Genomic DNA, 11,397 nt, shown 5'->3' with positions numbered 1-11,397 from the left:
TGGTAATACACTCACTTGTTTTCTAAGCCTCCTTTGATCTACATCAACCTCCTCACTCCTCACTTTGCACTTTAAAAATCGGTCCTGGTTACTCTCCATAAGGCTTTAGTCCTTAATTCCAGATTAGTCGAAAAGGGCAGCACCACTTGCTTTTGGGGTTTGGGGTATCAGAAGACATGGAGGCACAGAGGCAAGTGTTCTGTGCTTCAATTCTGAAGAGGGGGAGGTTGTTGGGGGATGGGATAAGAGGGGAGTTTCTGTAATAGATACTTATCTTACTGCCCTCAAGCCCTCAAAACAAAGTCCCCCTATGAAGAGATTATAACCCAGGGAGGGCACATTAACTCTAATTCCATGCTTTGAGGCCTAGGCACCCCATATCAACCCCCTGCCCACATACCCCACCCCCCGATACCACCCCCTGCCCCACTGCCTAGCCCCCCATACCATCCCCTAGCCTGGCTATAACTACCCCTTACCCCACTTACATCTAACCCTTCTGTTGTAGGGGCTACCTTGTATCTGGCCCATGTATGAGGAGACCTTGTGGCTACACACTGTGTGTGTGTGTGTGTGTGTGTGTGTGTGTGTGTGTGTGTGTGTGTGTGTGTGTGTGTGTGTGTGTGTGTGTGTGTGTGTGGTGTGTGTGTGTGTGTGTGTGTGTGTGTGTGCGTGCGTGTGTGCTCGTGCAAGCGTGAGTGGGGGTTAGCGGGGAGGGGATAGGGTTAGTTTTTCAATAGCACGCTGTTTCTAATGAAAAGCTTTCAGGGGTGCATACTGCTATGTAACCGATTCCCCTCTCTGAAGAGATTAGGAGCTACATTGTTGGTTTGGTTGCTCATTTCCATGAGAGCACTGCCTCCCACCAGCGCCTGCTTGCTATTGTTATCAAGGGGTTGAAACACAGAGAACCAGTGCCCCTGGCTTCCTTGTAGCCTTTGTTTTACAAATCGGCCAAAATGTAGATGTCACATCACAGATGCTTTACAAGCTCATTATGCTGGCTGTGAAGGTATAGTAAAAAAAAATCTGTAGCTGCATGAACTTCAGTTTGTTACATTTTGAAGAGTTGCTTTCTTCTGCTTCCTCCATTTCCTAGCGCTTTAACAAAACAATCTTACATTATTTTGAGCAACATTATAGATATTACAATGAATGAAACATATTCTACTATGGTTTAAATGTAGCGTTTCATGCCCATGCACATCGAGTAGCAGTGAAATGATTTGCCACAAATATTAGTGTATGTTAGCAATGAATTATTTCTCATATTGTGGATGGTTATTTGCTAATGATGATAATAAGTGGAATCTTGTAGCATGTAGAAGAAGTACTCCCATGTCACGTTATATGTTCTAATGTAGCTACTGTCATATAGTATAATATGTGCTCCCAGGTGGCGCAGCGGTCTAAGGCACTGCATCTCAGTGCAAGAGGTGTTACTACAGTCCCTGGTTTGAATCCAGGGTGTATCACATCCGACTGTGATTGGCAGTCCCAAAAGGCGGCTCACAATTGGCCCAGCGTCGTCCTTAACTGACTTGCCTAATTAAATAAAGGTTCAATAAAAAAATACAAATAAATGTGTGTCTGTGGGTGTTCACTATAATATGTCATTCTGTGTCCACATTGCTATTCCTGACTTTAATGAATAAACCATGTACACTCCTGGGCAGCAGGGCATGTTGACTTGCATATGCGTGGTGGGGGTCACCTTACCAAATCAAAGTTTATTGGTTGCGTACACAGCTTTGCAGGTGTAGCAAAATGCTTATGTATCTAGCTCCAGCAATGCAGCAATATCCCAAAAAATATAATAACAATGCACACATAAATCCCAAATTAATAAATAAATAGCAAAAAATTAGGATATCAAATCAAAAATCGAATTTTATTTGTCACATACTCCTGTTTAGCAGATGTTATTGCAGGTGTTACGAGCAATGTCAGAGTCCGGAATACAAATCAAATTGTATTTGTCACATCCTTAGTAAACAACAGGTGTAGACTAACAGTGAAATGCTTACATACTTCCCAACAATGCAGAGAGAAAAAAGAAAAACAACCTAAAATGACACGAGCAATGAATACACAATGAGTAACGATAACTTGGCTATAGACATTGCCTTCAGCATGTATTCATACCCCTTAACTTATTCCACATTTTGTTGTTACAGCCTGAACTCAAAATGGATTAAATAAATGTTTTTCATACCCATCTACACACAATACGCCATAATGACAAAGTGAAAAAACAAGTTTTTAGAAATGTTAGCAAATGTATTGAAAATTAAATCCAGACATATTTAATTTACATAAGTATTCACACCCGAGTCGACACTTTGTAGGAGCACCTTTGTTGATGATTACAGCTTTGAATCGTCTTGGATATGTCTGTATCAGCTTTGCTCATCTGGATTTGGGGGTTTTCTCCCATTCTTCTTTGCAGATTTTCTCAAGTTCTGTTAAGTTAGATGGGGAGTGGCTGTGAACAGCAATCTTCAAGTCTTTCCACAGATTTTCAATGGGATACAAGTCTGGGCTTTGACTGGGTCACTCAACGACTTTCACATTCTTGTTCTGAAGCCATTCCAGCATTGCTTTGGATGTATGCCCCCAGTCTAAGGTTGTTTGCACCCTAAAGGAGGTTCTCATCAAAAATGTCCCTGTATTTGACTCCATTCATTGTACCCTCTATCCTTACCAGTCTCCTAGTCTCTGCCACTGAAAAGCATCCCCATAGCATGATGCTACCACCTCCATGCTTCACCGTAGGGATGGTGTTTTCTCCAGACATAGCGCTTTGCATTCAGGCCAAAGAGTAACATTTTTGTCTCATCAGACCACAGTCACAATCATAGTCTTTCACATGCCTTTTTGCAAACTCCTGGCGTGCTGTCATGAGATTTTTTCTCGATTGGCTTCCATCTGGCCACAAGTCAGACTTGTCCTTCTGGCAGGTTCTCCCAAATCAGCCAAGGAACTCTGTAGTTCTGTCAGAGTGGTCACTAGGTTCTTGGTCACCTTCCCATCCAAGGTCCTTCTTGCCCGGTGGCTCAGTTTGGTTGGACAGCCAGCTCAAGGCAGTGTCTGGGTAGTTCCATATTTTTTCAATTTCCCAACAATTGAGACCACTTTGCTCTTGGAAAAAGTTTATTGGACTTCATGGTATAGATTCTGCTCTGACATGCACTGTCAACTGTGGGACCTTATATAGACAGGTGTGTTTCTTTCTGAGTCATGTCCAAACAATTGAATTGGCCACAGAATGACTCCAAGTTGTAGTGACGTCTCAAGGATTATCAAAGGAAATTGGATGAACCTGAGCTCAATTTGGAGTGCCATAGCAAAGGGGTGTGAATGTAAATGAGATTTCTATATTTCATTTTCATTCACTTTGGTAAAACTTCGAAAACTTGTTTTCACTTTGTCATTATGGAGTATTGTGTGTAGATGGGTCAAATAAAAAAATCAATATTGAATTCAGGCTGTAACACAACAAAATGTGGAACTATTTAGCAGTATTATGGCTTGGGGGTAGAAGCTATTCAGGGTCTTCAGGGTCCGGTTGGTTCCAGACTTGGTTAGCGTGGCAGATGTGTGAACACTGAGCTGTAGTTGATGAAAAGCATTCTCACATAGGTGTTCCTCTTGTCCAGGTGGGACAGGGTAGTGTGGAGTGCAATAGAGATTGTATCATCTTTTGATGCGTTGGGGCGGTATGCAAATTAGAGTGGGTCCAGGGTGTCTGGACTGATATGAGCCATGACCAGCCTTTCAAAGCATTTCATGGCTACAGATGTGAGTGCTACAGGGCGATAGTTATTTAGACAGGTTACCTAGGCACAGGGCCAATGTGGTTTGCTTGAAACATGTACGTATTACAAACTGGGTCAGGGAGTGGTTGAAAATGTCAGTGAAGACACTTGCCAGCTGGTCAGTGCTTTCTCTGTGTACGCATCCTGGTAATCCATCTGGCCCTGTGGCCTTGTGAACTTGTTTAATGGTCTTACTCACATTGGCTATGGAGAGCAAGATCACACAGTCATCTAGAATAGCTGGTGCTCTCATGCATGGTTCAGTGTTGCTTGCCTCGATGCGGGCATAGAAGAATTTTAGCTTGTCTGATAGGCTTGCGTCACTGGGCAGTTCGTGGCAGGGTTTCCCTTTGTAATCCGTGATAGTTTTCAAGCCCTGCCACATCTGAAGAGCATCAGAGCCGGCGTAGCAGGATTCAATCTTAGTCCTGTATTGACTCTTTGGCTGTTTGATGGCTCGTTGGAAGTCATAGTTGGATTTCTTATAAGCATTCTGATTCGACACCCACTCCTTGGAAGTGGAAGCTCTAGCGTTTAGCTCAGTGTGGCTGTTTCCTGTAATCCATGGCTTCTGGCTGGGATATGTACATATGGTCACTGTGGGGACGACATCATTGATGCACTAATTAATGAAGCTGGTGACTAATGTGGTAAACGCCTCAATGTTATCGGATGAATCCCGGAACATATTTCAGTCTGTGCTAGCAAAATAGTCCTGTAGCTTAACATCCACTTCACTTCTGTATTGAGTACTTCCTGTTTTAGTTTTTGCTTGTCGGCAGGAATCAGGAGGATAGAGTTATGGTAAGATTTTCAAAAGGGGGGGTGAGGGAGAGCTTTGTATGCATTTTTGTGTATGGAGTGAAGGTGATCTATAATTTTATCGCCTCTAGTTCTCAGGTGAAATTCTAAAAATGTGGTAAAACTGATTTCAGTTTCCTTGCATTAAAACCACCGTCCACGGAAGCGCCGCCTCTGGCTGTGCATTTTCTTGTTTGCTTATGACCCTATACAGCTCATTAAGTGCCAGCATTGGTTTGGAGTGGTAAATAGACTTCTTCAAAAAATATAGATGAAAACTCTCTTGGTAAATAGTATGGTCTGTAGTTTATAATGAGGTTTTCTAGCTCAGGCGAGATATAGCTCCAGATTTCCTTAACATTAGAGATCACACACCATCTGTTGATAACAAAGAGAACCCGCCCCCAATGTTACACGAGGCTGCCGACCGGTCTTGACAATATATGGCAACGTTTTCTGTCACTGTAAATGATGGCGGAGACATTATGTATTTGTGTTTTATCATCGTAGAAAAACACAAATTTGCAGAATTGTTCAGCATCCCGTAAAATGGCTGCTATCCAATGCAGTGCCATCATTCAGTATGGACAGTATATGAATAGAAAAGGTGTGCACAGCAGTAGTGATATATGGTGAGCCATGATTAGAAAACAGTATACAGTGGGGAGAACAAGTATTTGATACACTGCCGATTTTCAAATCAAATTATATTTGTCACATACACATGGTTAGCAGATGTTAGTGCGAGTGTAGCGAAATGCTTTTGCAGGTTTTCCTACTTACAAAGCATGTAGAGGTCTGTAATTTTTATCATAGGTACACTTCAACTGTGAAAGACGGAATATAAAACAGAAATCCAGAAAATCACATTGTATGATTTTTAAGTAATTAATTTGCATTTCATTGCATGACATAAGTATTTGATCACCTACCAACCAGTAAGAATTCCGGCTCTCACAGACCTGTTAGTTTTTCTTTAAGAAGCCCTCCTGTTCTCCACTCATTACCTGTATTAACTGCACCTGTTTGAACTCGATACCTGTATAAAAGACACCTGTCCACACACATTTAACATTTAACATTTACATTTAAGTAATTTAGCAGACGCTCTTATCCAGAGCGACTTACAAATTGGTGCATTCACCTTATGACATCCAGTGGAACAGTCACTTTACAATAGTGCATCTAAATCTTAAAGGGGGGGGGTGAGAAGGATTACATATCCTATCCTAGGTATTCCTTAAAGAGGTGGGGTTTCAGGTGTCTCCGGAAGGTGGTGATTGACTCCGCTGTCCTGGCGTCGTGAGGGAGTTTGTTCCACCATTGGGGGGCCAGAGCAGCGAACAGTTTTGACTGGGATGAGCGGGAACTGTACTTCCTCAGTGGTAGGGAGGCGAGCAGGCCAGAGGTGGATGAACGCAGTGCCCTTGTTTGGGTGTAGGGCCTGATCAGAGCCTGGAGGTACCGAGGTGCCGTTCCCCTCACAGCTCCGTAGGCAAGCACCATGGTCTTGTAGTGGATGCGAGCTTCAACTGGAAGCCAGTGGAGAGAGCGGAGGAGCGGGGTGACGTGAGAGAACTTGGGAAGGTTGAACACCAGACGGGCTGCGGCATTCTGGATGAGTTGTAGGGGTTTAATGGCACAGGCAGGGAGCCCAGCCAACAAAGAGTTGCAGTAGTCCAGACGGGAGATGACAAGTGCCTGGATTAGGACCTGCGCCGCTTCCTGTGTGAGGCAGGGTCGTACTCTGCGGATGTTGTAGAGCATGAACCTACAGGAACGGGCCACCGCCTTGATGTTAGTTGAGAACGACAGGGTGTTGTCCAGGATCACGCCAAGGTTCTTAGCGCTCTGGGAGGAGGACACACTAAATCAAACAGACTCCAACCTCTGCACAATGGTCAAGACCAGAGAGCTGTGTAAGTACATCATGGATAAAAGTGTAGACCTGCACAAGGCTGGGATGGGCTACAGGACAATAGGCAAGCAGCTTGGTGAGAAGGCAACAACTGTTGGCGCAATTATTAGAAAATGGAAGAAGTTCAAGATGACGGTCAATCACCCTCGGTTTGGGGCTCCATGCAAGATCTCACCTTGTGGGCCATCAATGATCATGAGGAAGGTGAGGGATCATCCCAGAACTACACGGCAGGACCTGGTCAATGACCTGAAGAGAGCTGGGACCACAGTCTCAAAGAAAACCATTAGTAACACACTACGCCGACATGGATTAAAATCCTGCAGCGCACGCAAGGTCCCCCTGCTCAAGCCAGAGCATGTCCATGCCCGTCTGAAGTTTGGCAATGACCATCTGGATGATCCAGAGGAGCAATGGGAGAAGGTCATGTGGCCTGATGATACAAAAATATAGATTTTTGGTCTAAACTCCACTCGCCGTGTTTGGAGGAAGAAGAAGGATGAGTACAACCCCGTGAACACCATCCCAACCGTGAAGCATGGAGGTGGAACCATCATTCTTTGGGGATGCTTTTCTGCAAAGGGGACAGGACGACTGCACTGTATTGAGGGGAGGATGGATGGGGCCATGTATTGCGAGATCTTGGCCAACAACCTCCTTCCCTCAGTAAGAGCATTGAAGATGGGTCGTGGCTTCCAGCATGACAACGACCCGAAACCCACAGCCAGGGCAACTAAGGAGTGGCTCCGTAAGAAGCATCTCAAGGTCCTGGAGTGGCCTAGCCAGTCTCCAGACCTGAACCCAATAGAAAATATCTGGAGGGGTTCTCCCCACTGTATATATACACCTGTAAAGTTGGTAAAACAGTCTGCAAACATATTAAAATGACCAGTGTTCAATGACTCTATGAACGTAGGGCAGCAGTCTCTACCACTGGAGTAATATGATCAATTGTTTTGGTTCTAGTCAAGATTCTGTCTCTGAGGAGAGGCTTACAGCTAACGAGCTGCTCTGGTACAGCAAGCCTGCTGGAGAACTACCCTTGCTGGACAGACAGGCTGGGCAAGCTGGGGGTCCTGGGGGCCAACTAAGGCCCCCAATGGGTGGTGGTGGTGGAGCAGTCCAGAGGGCCCCAACGTCCAATGCAGCAGAGGGCCCAACAAGCACCACCAGCAGTCATTCAGTCCCCCAGCTGTCGGCCTGTCCGTCACAGCCTAACAAATGTGGCCTGTCACTCACCCATCAGAGGGCCGTCAATCAGTGCACACCCAGGAGGGAACAGAGGGGCGGGACACCGGCCCACCACCAAGACACTAACAAAGACATACTTAGAGTTGCAAGCGGTTTCAGCGCCACTTCTCTATTAAAATAAGCATGGAGTGGAGCTGATAAGAGTAATGACAAAGGACAAAGAGTTAGGAGGGATGAGGGTCAGGGGGGGTTGATAGCTGGGAGTGGGTGGGAGAGCTTGATAACTTTGACGCTTGGCTTAGAATAGAATCTCATGGGGGGGTTATGTGTTTGTTGTCAATTTGTACTGGTGCTCTTTTTTTTCACACCAAAATAACAACTAGTTTCAACATTTCAATTTAAGATTTCTGGTAACAATTGTTGTGATTCTTTATCAACTTGAAGAGAATGTATTGTTATATTAGTTTTTGTTCATGTCATGGGTTGACATTCACTTAATTTCCTGGGAATGGAATGGAATGGACCTGGAGTCATTGAGTCAGATTTGAAGAGGAAGTGTCTCTTGCCTACTATGATTAGATTATATCAGTAGTGATTAATTCTGTATTTGGGTAAATTATTTTCAAATAGCAAGCATTTTATAATTGTATTCCATTCCCTCTTCATGCCAAATATCCAGATGTACCTTTTACTTAGCACTTTCCCTCTACATTATAAAAAGTACAGGTATCTGTTTTTTTATTTTTATTTTATTTTTATTTTTAAGTAACAAGGACTAGGTGTTGAATACTCTGTGGATTCCCTTCAAGCTTTTGTTGTGTTGACATACTTACAGAGATATAGGATCTTAATTTGATCACCCTGTCGTTGCAGGAAATGTCCTGCACAGCAGGAAATGCTAACTTGCAGTGTATTCAAAGTTTAAACAGGGTTCTACATTTTGTAATTTCCACTTTAATATTTCAGACTTGATTTGCCCTAACTAAAAATGTATCAACCCTTACAAAAATGTCCATTAATTCTAATCCACATTTCCAGTTGCCGGAGGACTATTTTCCTGCTGTGAGAAACTGGTCAAATTAAGATCCTACATCTGTAGGATCTTTTGTTTGGTCAACTCAGCAGGAGGTGATAGCCAGAAATTGAACTCACACCTAAGACCATTGTTGTTACCAGCTGATCAGAACTCACACTGTTGTCATGGTCCTGGATCTTCTCCTCAATCAGAGGCCCGCCCTAGAGGAGGACATTTACATTTCAGTTATTTAGCAGAAGCTCTTATCCAGAGCAACTGTCAGGTGCAATTAGGGTTAAGTGCCTTGCTCACGGACACATTTTCACATTGTCGGCTAGGGGATTCGAACCAGCGATCTTTCAGTTACTGGCCCAACGCTCTTAACAGCTAGTATACCTGCCACCCTGAACACAGATATAGGATACTTTATGTATGAGAATGGGATATTAAAGGGATCATTGAGAGTTCCAATAGAGAAAGGGGGCTCGTACTGTTGTCCTGCATGGCTCTTCTACTGGTTTCAATCAGAGGCCCACTGTTTAGACCCACTGTTAACTGTAGTGACATATATATATATATGAGAATAGGAAATTAAAGGCATCATTGAGGCTTCCAGTCGACTAGAGGGGAATCCTCAATCCATCTCTGATGGGCTAAGGTACTTGTCTTGTCTTAAAGGGTGTTGAAACAGAGGACAGAGGTTGAAACATTTCCATTCACCTGATCTTGTAACCAGCCAAAAGTTGCATGTGCTGGCCATTTAACACTCACAGTAGACTATCATTAATCTTATCTTGTATACTGTATTTCACAGGGAAATGAGGACAATCCTCCTCCATTTGGACACTTTTTTGCACAATCTAGGCACATCCTGAGAGCAAACAATACCTATCCAACCTGTCAGAAGGAGACCAAAACCTGCATTGTAGCTGCAAAAGAAAAATATTTGAAAGGAGAGTCTACAAGTCAGACAAAAGCCACTGCCCTGAGCTGTTTGTCTCCTGAGATGTACGGATGACATTAGCTTAAGCCTCCGAATCTTTGCTCTCCAGCCAACCCATTGTACCAGTTATACATATCCCCCCCTCCCACCACACACACACAAATAAAAAACATTTTTATAACAAAATCTGTGAAATATTGGATTTCCAAACGTTCAGCATAATGTGAAAATGTAAATCAACATGATGAGTGAAGTGCATTCTACTAATAGCAGATGCCGGTCAACAGTCTGTTTCAAATTGATCTTACGTTAATTAAATTATTTCCATAAATAAAGAAATCATAGGATATGTAGTTAGTCTATGGATTGTTATTTTATTTGAGACTTTTATGCATGGCTACACTTTTCCTCTGATTTAAAAAAATATATTTTAACAATTCACCCTTTTAGAATTTACCTAGAGAGACCTACTTAGCAGTAGCTACGCACAAAAGGTTGAACCCAAACCACCACATAATACGAGCATAATAAAGTAAAAACGTCTTATTCAACCAATGTCTCTTTGGAGAAGATGAAAGGGCAGTGGAATAAGATTTTAATATGTTTATCGTATCTTTAACAATCCTTCAAGCTCCCTACATTACCATTTGTTATCTCATAATTATCATATACATTAGTAACACCTGTTTTACTTAACAGCTTTTAATTAGCCCCATTGAAATGATATGCTGAAGCCACAACAAAACCATCCGACATGTAAAGGGAAGTCTGTTATTGTTCAATCACAATAAATTAACAAAATAGTTCTAGGGTATCGCCAGCCGAAGGCAGGTAACCCATTGCCCCAATGACACCCAAAACATAACCACCCCACAGTTGTTAAATAGGAATAGTAAATTGGTATCTTACAAAACATGTTCGATTTTTTTCGATGTTATATTAATAAATATCACCATAATGCCTACATGTTTTTGTTTCCGTTGAGGGAAATGTAGGATACAGAAACCAATAGCCTAATTCAATCGATAAATATTAGATGAAACCTCGAACAAATCTAAATAAAACTATATTGAAGATATCACAGTTTCAGTCAATGGTCATGGAAAGAAGCCTGGAAATGTGTTAATGTCATTAGGCTAATTCAGTTGGCTAATTCAATTCACAGCTACATGTTCAGACTTAAATTTCAAACAGAAGTCTGATCGTAAGACAAGAGAGATAGGGTCTGGTGTTAATCCTATTCAAGTAATTTTATTATCCTACAGTGAGTGTTGCACAAACAATGTCAAATTCGATGGGAAACTATCGATATTAACATGTAATATGCTATTAGGCTATATTTACCATGAATGGCACGTTTACAACAGTTTCTCTTTCCATTATTATGTTTTATTTTGGAAATGCAGTTTATTTTTTGCCTCAAATGCACTTAATTCCGTTAGATTTTTTAAATAAAGTAATTTACTTTTTGGCATATTTGGAACTGAAAAAAATATTTATGGGGACGGGTGATGGCATTGATAAAACTGGTGGCCTACTATAAATTAATAGTTAAGGATCTATAAAGGACCTAACATTATAGATCGTATTGTGACAACAAATAGTAGGCTAAGTGAATTATGAGAGATTCTAGTTTCTTGTATCCTCCTCTCACAACAAAACTGTGAAATTCAAATGAAATATCATTATTCGTCTCTCACCATAGAAATTC

The sequence above is a fragment of the Oncorhynchus keta genome, chromosome 28 (assembly GCF_023373465.1).
Source record: "Oncorhynchus keta strain PuntledgeMale-10-30-2019 chromosome 28, Oket_V2, whole genome shotgun sequence".
NCBI classification, from domain to species: Eukaryota; Metazoa; Chordata; class Actinopteri; order Salmoniformes; family Salmonidae; genus Oncorhynchus; species Oncorhynchus keta.
This window is presented reverse-complemented; position numbering follows the sequence as displayed.